Source organism: Manis javanica, chromosome 1 (genome assembly GCF_040802235.1).
Source record: "Manis javanica isolate MJ-LG chromosome 1, MJ_LKY, whole genome shotgun sequence".
NCBI classification, from domain to species: Eukaryota; Metazoa; Chordata; class Mammalia; order Pholidota; family Manidae; genus Manis; species Manis javanica.
This window is the reverse complement of record NC_133156.1, coordinates 97,424,238-97,436,035: the sequence shown is the minus strand read 5'-3', so window position 1 is coordinate 97,436,035 and position 11,798 is coordinate 97,424,238. Positions and strand designations below refer to the sequence as shown.

Sequence of the window (11,798 nt, the reverse complement as noted above, 5' to 3'; positions counted from 1 at the left end):
CTGGCCTCAGTCTCCCGCTGAGATGCGTGGCCCGACAGTCTCTGAGCCTCTCCAGTCCTAGCATCCTGCCGTCACGATTCCTCCACCGGGACCACCCACTCGGGTAACACTCACGTGGCGCGTGCCCACCTGGCAGAGTCCTCACCTGCGTGGGATGGCTGTCGAGCCAGCTCGTTGTTGGGACTGGATTTAAATGCTGCCTTTGCCAATAAAGCCATCTTTAGCATTCTGAGATCAGCGGGAGGATCCCAGTAGGATGGGCAGCTAAGTGCTGGATGTAAAGTGCAGCCAAACCACCCGTCCCAAGGGAGGCGCTCGAAGAAGAGCTTTTCCTAAAGTCCAGCATTTAAAATGACACGTCTCGACATCCCATTCCCAGAACCCATCACCTCACTGCCTATGGGGTTCTAATTGTTGAAAAAACAAAGAGCTCTCTCTATTCCAGGTGATGTTAGCAAAAGCCTTATTTCCCAGATGAATGCCCTCAGACCAAATACCCGGAAGCAAAGATGTACACTCCCTTACGTCTTACGCGCCCTCCCGTTCACTGTGCCCTACACGTAAGCTTATGAAATTTTACGGTGTGATTGTTATTGAGAAATTTGGGCAGCAGTGATCTTCAACCGGGGACATTCAGATCACCTAGAGCGCCTTCAGATACGGATTTTTAGGTCCCTTTCCTTAAAGTGTTCGTTTAATTGGTCCGGTGGGGGTATCCAATCATCAGTCTTTTTTTAACCACTTCCCAGGTGGTTCTCGTGGGACACCAGGATGAGAATCCCTGGGCTGAGCCACTGCATTGTTCCCGGAGCAGCGGGAGCACCTCAGACACACGTGCTTTATATGCCCAATTTTTTTAGCCAAGAATTCTTAACAGAGAATTCCACCCACAACAGTAATAGATGCTGAGTATTTTGGTCTGGCTTTTCTCTTGCCCCTATGGAGCTTGCAGCTGATACAGAAATTCCCTAAGAAAGCCAGGGATCCTACAAACCGTAAGAAAATCACAAAATTTTTGCCCACCTAGAGCCCTTTTAAACTTGGGGCTTACATTGCCATTTCAGAATTTACACTAATAATCTCTCTACTTCCATCTAAGGGAATATCTCCCAGGGCCAACCTGTTCTGGTTCTATAATATTTTCTTCAGCAAAGCCACATCTTGAGTAGTAGAGAAGGTAGAATCAATGCCCATATGTTTCTGAATATTAAACTTTCTCTAGCATTCCAAAGAGTCTGTCTCTCCAGAGTTTAAAAGAGCTGTATCCACTTCTCCTGAGCACTCTCTCACAGTTTGTTGTGGGTTTTTTAAAGTTAATTATCTGGGTTCTGTGGTCATCAAGTTTTTTACATTTTTAAATTTGGCAATAATAATCCTCCCTATAACCTACCATATATTTAGCCCTTACATATATCAGGTACCTTATTGGGCACTAAAATATAGTACCTCTAACACACAGAACACCCTTGCAAAGTCAGCACTATTTTCCCAAGCTTACAAAAGAGAGGTTTCATAGCTAGTAAATGTGAAGTGGGATTCAAATTCAGGTCTTTATGGTTCCAAAAATAATCATCTTTTCACAATGCTCTACTATCTACAGGTAATCTGTTGGAAGGTCAGTATCTGTCACAAAACAATAAAAATAGGTATTTGTATAGCAAAGAGCAGAATTACCTCTAAGTTCTCTCCTAACTCCCTGAACCATAGAAAAGCATTCTTCACTCCCAACGTCTACATCCTCAACTACATTAAAGAAAAGACATTAGTGCCTCCAGGTTCTTTGAGAATGGAAATACTTCCTGATTAACTTGTGTGATAGGTTATAAGATCTTTTCTAAACTGTGTATATTCAGGTCCCATAGATATTTGATCAGTATGGCTAGTGCGAACAGAAGGTCCAACAGATAGACAACTTTTTGAGCCAACCAGGAAAAACACTTCTTAACAAGGCATGCAAGTTCTTATGCAGGTCAGGCTCCTTAAGAGAGAAAGACTTCTGGCAAACATCAGGAACATGTTTCCAATCACATTCAGAACACAGTGTAAAGAAAAAAGCAGGCATGCATTCAGTCCCTGCCCTGACAAAGCTTTCAGTCTACAGTGGAAGACAGTTGTTAATCAAACAAGCCCACAAAAATGATCACTTGAAAAGCAGTCTGAAGAAAAAGCACAGGGTTACTTGACAATATATAGATCAGGGGACCTGATGTAACCGGAGGCAAGGAGGAGTCATGTACAGTGAAGAAAGACTTCCCTGAAGAATTTTTATTTTCCCAGTAAGAGATTTTTGTTCCCAAGTTGTCTGATGGCATGTTCTGGATTATGAAACAATGACAGCCAGGTGTGGTCTGCTCTCCAACTTCCATCTTCAATGCCACCATCCAAGTTCATAGGGAGATAGGAGCCATTAAAATCATAGGCACCTGTTGATTTTGCTGGTCATCCTCTCTTCCAGGGTTTGAATTTCTGGGTTTTAGGCCTAATGACATGGACCCAGTTCCCTCCTTTCTCCTGCTCCCTCTCTTTACACTCTGTCCCATTCTTTACACCCAGCCTAACAACTATATATCCATGGGCTAATTACCATTAGCCCATGATCCCCTATTTTCAAAGATAAGGAAATTAATAGACAAGGAAATTGAGATTCTTTCCAGCCTTTTTAAAACAAAAAAAGTTCCCCCCAGTGCTCTACAAGCCAAGAGAATTGATTTTGGGTCTATAATATTTGGTCAGCTACACTCCCCTGGGGTTTTCTTAAGGCACTCAGTAAGAGCAAGACCACAATAAACAAACCCCTACCTCATTCGGTAGGTCATGCAAAAGTTGGAGGAATGTCAAAGTTTGAATATTTAGATTCCAGCAAAGTTGGCCCTTCTCATAGAAACAATCTTGTCTCAAAGAAAGACTGTCCTCTCTTGGCTATTAGTAGGCAGTGGCTACGTCACCACCCCCTCCAGCGTCAGGATGGATAATCCTGTTATCTATCTCCAGGATTTAGTGAAGTGAACAGAAGTTTGATTTCTTTTCAAATAAAAGAGATGATGCAAATGAGAATTTTATCTTGCATGGAGGAGTGACAAAGTAGGAGAATGAATCCTACTTGATTACAATCTTCCATCATTCTGATTTTATAATTACTGAATGGAATCAATCAGCTTTCAATTGTTACCTTGGTGAAAGATTAAAACATCATTACTTGTCCTACATATTTCACACCTTAGCAAATTTTAATAAACTGAATGCATGAGAAATGGTTATATTATCTTTCATGATATTGGGATGCTAAAGACATTTCTATTGATTTTAATTTATATTTGTTGGTCAAAAAGAGTCAGATTCCAACGATGTGTGGTATCCTATAATCAACACTAACAAATGAAGACCACTGAACATTGAAATGGCCCAAATGAAATCATTAATCAGAAATATCACAAAATAATTACAAAAAAACTAGGGAGGTCTTATCTTCCTAATGAACATCTTTGATGGTATATTGATTCATTTGAAAATCTTGTACATTGGTGATTTCTCTATTAAAATATTTTTAACAAGTATATAAAAAGCACTTTGAAAAGCCAAAACTTTTGAGAGAACACCAAATCTTCAAGAGAGAGGTTTATAGACACCTCCTCCAAAAAAGGTGAAGGTTTAAAACAGCATTAAACTTCATATTTGTAAATATTTTTTAGGAAGAAAAATCCTAAAGATCATAGAGTACATACAATTCTTCCTTAAAACCATTTAAGTCTGAGAAATTCTTAGCCCAGTAGTGGGAAAGACCCTACAGAGTTATCAATAAAATAGAACAGAATTATAGTTCAAGGTGAAGCTCTATAGTTAGACATCATAGTTTCCAATAACTTTGACTACTTTACTTCTTTGTGCCTCAGTCCCCTCATCAGTAAAATGGAGATGTAATAGTAACTCACTTCATAGCACTGATCTCAGGATGAAATGGGATAATGTGTATAAAGTACATTTCCTCATATTCCAATCAAACTGCATTTCCATGGTTAAAAACAGCATTAAACTTCATATTTGTGAAGATTTTTATTTAAATTCTCCCAAATTCTCTCACTGTTTTAATTTTTTCCATTACTTAATCTTTCTAGCTGGTAAACTGGACCAAGCTTCCTAGGGAGCTAAGCAAGTCTGGGAGCGTCTGGTATCTGAAGTCTAGACTTGCAAGAACCAAAGAGTGAGGACGAAGAGGAGACAAGCAAGAGACTCTTAAAAGCTCTACAAGGTGAATGTTTCCCCCCACAGCCCCCGTCTTTAACAGAACTATAAAAACTCATAATGAATAGCCCCAGTGGGATTCAATTTCTTGTAAAACCTGGAAAAGGCAATGTTTTTCTCCAAGAGGATGTAGAAGATAAAATATAGATGGCCTTGGAAAGACATACAAGTGGAGACTGGGAAGCCCCACCTTGTAAGAACAAGGACATGCAAAGAATAACGGGCAGGGTGCTGGACAGGTCTGAGCCCAATTTTCTTGAATCTCCAAGAGGTGGGAGGTGGAAGAATGGAAATGGGGGTACACATGATACCACCGGGAATTTCAATATAAATTCATCTCTTGAAAACCCCTCAATTAAGATCATTGGCTTCCTTTCCTTTTGGGTTTTGCAAGAACCTCATGACACCAATTTAACATGCTTATCTTCAAGTTCCAGTTAAATTCATTCTGCCACCCTTTTTAATCAGCTTTTTGTTATCCTACATCTTTCTTTAAGGTTGTTTGAAATTTTGAAACAATGTGATATTGAGGGGTTTTTTATCAAACAATGTGATTTTTTTTCAATCAGTAGGTAAAGATACACCTCTTGTATCTGCTGTGGAAAATAATTTTATAAACCATTCATTCCTTGACCACAATGAGACAAAGATAGCAGTCATCGTTTATGGAGTGCTCTCTGTGAATGGGGCATCAGACTAATTTCTTTACGTTCATTGTCCAAGGCCATAAATTTGGTGGTGAAACCAGGATGAATTCTTTCTTTCAGCAACTGATCTTTAGGGGGTAAGTATATCAAATAAGCCCCATTTTTTAATCTAGATTAAAGAAAAGCGAGGTGCAGATATACTTCTTGAAGTATATTTATTCACAAGAGGTGAAAAAGCAAACAAACTAATCACAAATAAATGGAGAGCTTTTGTGGACCTTGTTGCAGGTTTTATTTTTCAAAATTAGCCAAAACAATAACTCCCATCCAACATGACTTCAGTGTGATTTGAATTCTCCTCACATCAAGATTCGGAGGTCTAGTTTCCCACCCTTGAATCTGGGAAGGTTTATAACTAACTGTGGAAGTGACACTATGTGCTTCCAAGATTACTTCATAAAAGATTGCTTCTGCCTGATTCTGTTGGGATGGTAGCTTTTGGAACCCAGCTACCACGCTATAGGGAAGTCCACTTACAAGGGAGACAGCTCTAGATGTTCCAGCCGCGGTTCCAGCCGAGGTCTGGGTTAATAGTGAGCATCAACCCTTAGATCTGTGAGTGAAAGAACCTTTGGATGATTTCAGACTGTCATCAGGTTGACCCCTAATCTCCAAGTCTTCCCAACTGAGGCTGCAGACATCATGGAGCAGAAATAAACTGTGCCTATCATGTTGACAATAGCTATTCTGAATTCCTGACCCATAGCATCCGTGAACATAATAAAATTTTTGCTATTTTATAGCAAGTCTGGGGGTGACATGTTACACATCATAGTAACGGGAACAGCTCTCAACAAACATCATTGGTGTTTGCTAATTAAGCACCAAAGCACAGAAACATAAACTTGCAGGTAATCTGGGGAGTACTGTTGACTTTTTCCTCAATTTAGTCAAGTTAATCTTAGATTTTTTCCAAAAAGAAGAGCCTCAAGCTCAATAGAGAATTTCTTAAATATTCATTAAAATGATCACAACAAATACTACATTAAAACAAGGAAAGGGCTTCTGGTATAATATTCGGTGAATGGAAGGCAAAATACCAATTTTTATACATATTACAATTACACTAGGTAAATATTGTTTATGCTAATGGGAAAAAGTCTAAAAGACAGTATGGAAACAGTAAAATAACATCTGTATGGTGGTAAAATCTCATAGATGTTTTCCTCACAATTGAGTTATGATGTAGGTATTATAGATAAAAATATATTTAAATAAAATCATCAGAGAAAGAAATTGGACAAACTTCCACTCCTAGGAACTCACTCACATGGCTGGAAACATCTCGTTACATAATCTCTCCATCTCACTTTTCTTTCCTATGAAATAGGAACAAGAACAGCCCTTATCGTATAGGATTATTGTTAGGAGAAGTAAATGAATGAGTTAACTTGGTAGAACCTTAAACACTGCCTGACACAGACAGTACCAAACATTAGCTCATGTTATTACCTAATTCAACTCCTACTAATGTAGATTAAGATCCTCTCTGTTAGTCCTGCCTTTAATCTCCAAGCCCTTCCACTAACAAGCACAGGAGGATGGGAGTAGGAGTCAGATCTGTGTCCTAGCATCAGCTACAGGAAGGAGCTAGGTGATCTTAGTCAAGTCTCTTGACCTCCATTTCCTCATTTTTACAATGAAGTTTACACCTACCTTTCTGATTACCTCTTGTGAAATTCTATCTCCAATAAAGTCACATTCTGTGGTCCCAAGAGTCAGGACTTCAACATATAAATTCGGGGGGACACTAATCAATCCATAATATCAATGAAGAAATGAAAACACAAAATGGGTAGTTCAGTCACTTAGAGAGCACAGGACATAAATCCAGCAGACAATGACACCTTGCTTGATGTGTGTATAAGGAAATGTGCAAAACACCTCTTTTGAAATTCCACACTAAAGCAACTCTGCCTGGGTCCTTTTATGAAACTCAAACTCAGCCCAGATTCATAAATCCTTGAAGAAAATCCAAGCCAACTGTAGAGTTTCCAACAAGCTCCAGAGCCTGAGTGGATCAGACAGAATTTCATTTGGTATTTAGGATTATGGAGTCTAACCTGAAACTTAGCACAAATTCATGGAACACAAACTTCTTACAAATTGAAAAGAAGCAAACACTAAGTACACATAAGCCATCTGGAATGCACATGCTGACTGCTGAGGTCTTCCCATCTCAGTAACATTGTGGGTTCGGAAAGGCCAAGGGATAAGGTCTCACCACGCACAACTCTGTAACATAGCACATTTGCATGTCATGTGAATTTGATTTATTTCAAGTAGTGCAATACACAGATAACAACTAAGTTTCACTTTGTGAGCAAAATTTAAAACAATATGAATCTTCTTAAATGTAAAAAATTGTCAAAATTTGCAAAATTTCAAGATAGGCAGACTAAGTGGCTTGCAAACTTTATTTTTGTTAATGCTATAGAAAGGTGTCACTTTGATTACAAATATCAGCAATCTTTGATCAGCAGTCACTCTGTACATCCAAACTTCCACCAGAGCCATTGCGCTCTCATTTTAAATTTGACAGTGGTTAAGAATTAAACTCTTTGGAATCATCTAGAACACTGTCAGCCAGGTGTTCATTTATATAATACTGAAAAACATACTAGAAAATCAGTAGCTTTGGATTGGAAGATAGATGTGATAAAAAGCTAAGAAGTCCAGATAGCAACCTCCACATGCTCTGTTGTTAATTAGGAGAGGACTGTGTGAACGATGTAAGGCTAAGAAAACAAAAGCAGTTCAAACAAAATAGGCCACAATAGGTGTGGGGATTCACACTTTGAGACTACATCCCTCCACTTATACTTATTCCAATGGGATAATTATCCTTCAATTGTGAAGATTTGAATTATGCAAGACCTTCAGGAACATGCCTCTTGAATGAAAGGCCACCATCCTGTATTCCTTAGCAACTTCATTGAAATATAATTTACATGCCATGAGATTCACTCCTAAGTGTACAATTCAATAATTTTTAGTAAATTTATTGAATTGTGCAACCACCAGCATAATTTAGTGATTTTAGAGCATTTTTATCACCCCAATAAGATTTCTCGTGCTCACAATTAATTCCCATTTCTTCTGCCAGCCCAGGCTACCACTAACTACTGTTTATCTCCTTAGAGTGGCTTTTTGTGGACATTCCATACAAATGGAATCATACATGGTCATAATGGCTTTTGTGTCTAGCTCCTTTCACTTAGCATGAAGTTTTTGAGATGTATCCATGTTATAGCATGTATCAGTACTTCATTCCTCTTTATTGCTGAATAGTATTCCATTATATGGACCCTACAATTGTTTTTAGGCTTAAGTTTGGATGGCCCAAAGGTATAGCCACTTTTTACTGTGTGTGCCAGATGTGACTATGAATATGTGTGGTAGACAGCACCCAAATATAGCACCAACAATTCCTCCCTAACCTGCCCACACTCCTGACATTAAGAGATGGAGTCTATCCAAGAAGGAACTAGTGCTTACCAAAGGGGAGGGGTGTGAGAGGGCGGGTGGGGAGGGAGGGAGAAGGGGATTGAGGGGTATTATGTTTAGTACACATGGTGTGGGGGGGATCATAGGGAAGACAGTGTAGCACAGAGAAGGCAAATGGTGGATCTGTGGCATCTTACTACACTGATGGACAGTGACTGCATTGGGGTATGGTGGGGACTTGATAATATGGGTAAATGTAGTAACCACATTGTTTTTTCATGTGAAAAATCACACGACTGCATCCTTCTGGACACAGTGATTGGTTCAGGGATGAACACGTGACACAATAAAAGTCAATGAGACTCAATCTCTAGACTTCTGCCGGGACAGCAAAGAAAGAGGTGTTCTCCTTTTCTCCACTGACTGGGAGTTGAGGAGGTAAGCTGAGAGCTATTAAATCTTGATATACATTTCATAAGAGTGTATATCAATAATACCTTAGTAAAAATTTTTAAAAACTAATAATAATAAATTAACTAATTAATAAAAATACTGATTGTTCATTTGTTCACTGAAAAAAAAAAAAGAGAGATGGAGTCTATTTCCTTTCCTCCTCTCCCTAGCATCTAGGCAGGCCCTGTTACTTGTCCAATAGATGTAGCAGGAGTGATGTCCTGTGACTTCCAAGCCAGTTAAGGGAACTGGCAGCCTCTGCTCCCTCTTCTTGGAAGGTAGCCATAGTGCTCTAAAGAAATTAGGGCTGCACTACGGGAGGCTGAGACAGTGCAAGGAGAGAGGCTTTCAGCGATAAAAGGCCGCCTGAGATGCTCTTGCCCCAGCCAAGCTCCCAGCTGAAGGCCGCTGCATGAGTGACCGCTCTTACACCGCATGGACTGAAAAACCACATCGCTTACTCAGGTGACCCACACAATGAGAAATAATAAACGATTGTTGTTTTAAGCTACTCAGTCTTGGAGCAATTTGTTTTGCTGCAATAGGTAACTGAAACCCCGTGACTTAACCAGTCTTTCTCTTCCTTTCTAGTTTTTACTGATTTTGTTCTTTTTGAGGTTAAATAAATGTGTGTACTCTCTTCTACAGAGATTTCTAATAGGCCCTAACTTTAACATCACTTTCTTGGCTCTTTGTAGTGCACTGAAGAGTTTATGTCAGTCAATCTGCTACCTGATATTCATATGCTGAAATTTTCAGGCAATATTTTTTAAGTGGTCTGAAGAGAATCACCTGGAAATCTTTATAATAATGGATTTTTCATCCTCCCCTCCACTTCCTCACCATGATGGATAAGAAATTAGTATGCAGCTGCTCCCACAACAGCATACAACTAAATTTAATAATCTCACCAGGAAAGCTATTTCAATAACTCGATTAAGTATTTCCTGAATTTTGATTAAAGGAAGATCAGCAACTAAACACTGCACATAAGAACACACCAACTATCAAAATATAAACCTTACTCTCAAAAACTTTAGAATCCAGTTGCAAAAAAAAAAAAATCATGTCAATATTAGATTAATTCGATCAGCCTGCCCTCCAAGCTGTATAACTCTTAAGGGGGCACCATTCACATAGAAAATAATGAAAATGATTTCTCCCTGGAGCTGTTTGACAGACTGCACTAGAGATAGGAACCTAGGTAATTTCTATTTACACAATATCAATTACATCTCAGTAAAACTGGGGGTGGATGATATAGCTCTTCACCGGTGGGGGACCATCCCTGCCCCCTCTCCCAAGTGTGGGAGTTGTGTCCAGCCTGATTAATTACACGACCACATCCTTCTGGACACAGTGATTAGTTCAGGGATGAACACATGACACAATAAGAGCCAATGAGACTCAATTTCTAGACTTCTGCTGGGACAGCAGAGAAAGAGGTGTTCTCCTTTTCTCCACTGTTTGGGAGTTGAGGAGGTAAGCTGAGAGCTATTAACAACCATCTTGCACCACCTGGGAAAATTTTGTCTTAGAAGAAAACTATATATTAGGAAAAATACTAGGTGGTATTAAGAGAAATTTGGCACTGATGGGATCAGTTGAACATCTCTTTCAAGCCACACTGAAAGCTAGCTCCAATTTTGGACCTTTCAATTCTGTGAGCCAAAACATGCACACACATGTACACACGCACACAGCACACACAGAAAGACACATACCTTTCATTGCTTAAGCCACTTTGAGATTGATTTTCTGTCATTTGTAACACATCTTTCTTAGAAGCATGTTTTTCATCAGTAGAATTTGGATAATACTTGCTGCTAGGTGAGGTCTGAGTACTTGGGCACGTATAAAGCCTCTTCAAATATGAAGTATTATTCCTACTCACTTTCTCTTTCCTGCTCCTGCCTGAGTTCCTTGCATACTAATACTTGTAAAACATAAAACATAATACTATATCAAAAGAACACTGTCATTACCAGATATGCCTGTTCTGTGTCTAGGGCCTTCTCATTCCATCTGTTCCACAGAATTTTTCCTTATCATAGAATTCTTCAAAACCAGATCAGCACACCAGCAATTTCAGTGAACCATTTGTTACCTAGGCCATGAAAATAGCTTCTGCAAACATGTTGGAAACAGTGTTCATGAAAACATTTTACCTATGATATATGTGAACATGCTTGGGAAATGACATTGCCTGGTAAATTAGTTGTTGATATTTAGTACATTCTCATTACTACTAATAGTTAAAGTCTAAGTTCCTTTTACTTTCTTGAGTTTGGGACTTGTGCTCAGTCACAGCCATGTGTGGAGCCACCAATGAAAGCTCTTTGGTCTTTATTCAAACAGCAGAAGATATTCTTTTTCATAATCAACTGCTCATTTTCCTTCGGTAATTGTCCTTTTCCTTCCTTTCTGATTCTCCCTCCTTTTCATGACTCTTCTTCGGTTTGGCTTTGTAATTTGACTCTTTGATTTGCTCCATCTGCAGTATTTATTCCTCATAGCCATTATCAGTGCCTTTGCAGATAATCCATCTGACGCCTGTGAACATTAGAAGACAGGGAGATAAAAAATTAGCAATCCAAAGCAATATTTGGTATGAATTCTATCTCAATAAAGCTGTTACTTAAAAAGAAAAAAGCAATGAATTAATATTGACCCAGCCCCCAAAAACTGATACCAAGTCACGTGTAACATTTGTTCTCTCAGTGTTCAAGTAAAATCCAGCAAACCCTCCTTCAAGGGTTACCAGTGAGGCATGTGGAATCACAGTGAGTGGACTGAACTGATAAAGGAAATTTATCTGCCAGTATTGAAATGTGCCATTTAAAAACTAAAATCAATTCCAACATCCCTATTTATACTCTAGTGGTACACATGTGTATGTGTAGCAAACAAGTCACTAGGAAAGAAGATTCACATCTTTCCGTATAATAGAAT

General features: G+C 39.0%; 1 long non-coding RNA gene across 1 annotated transcript in view; it reads right to left on the bottom strand.

Annotated features, from left to right (window-relative positions):
* Positions 1 to 5,952: 5,952 nt before the first annotated feature.
* The window catches only part of LOC118973849 (uncharacterized), a 52,167-nt gene continuing 46,321 nt past the window's right edge, over positions 5,953 to 11,798 (bottom strand). The window contains exon 3 of the long non-coding RNA XR_005063378.2: positions 5,953 to 11,399. This is a non-coding gene — a long non-coding RNA (uncharacterized lncRNA). The remainder of the gene's footprint in view (positions 11,400 to 11,798) is intronic.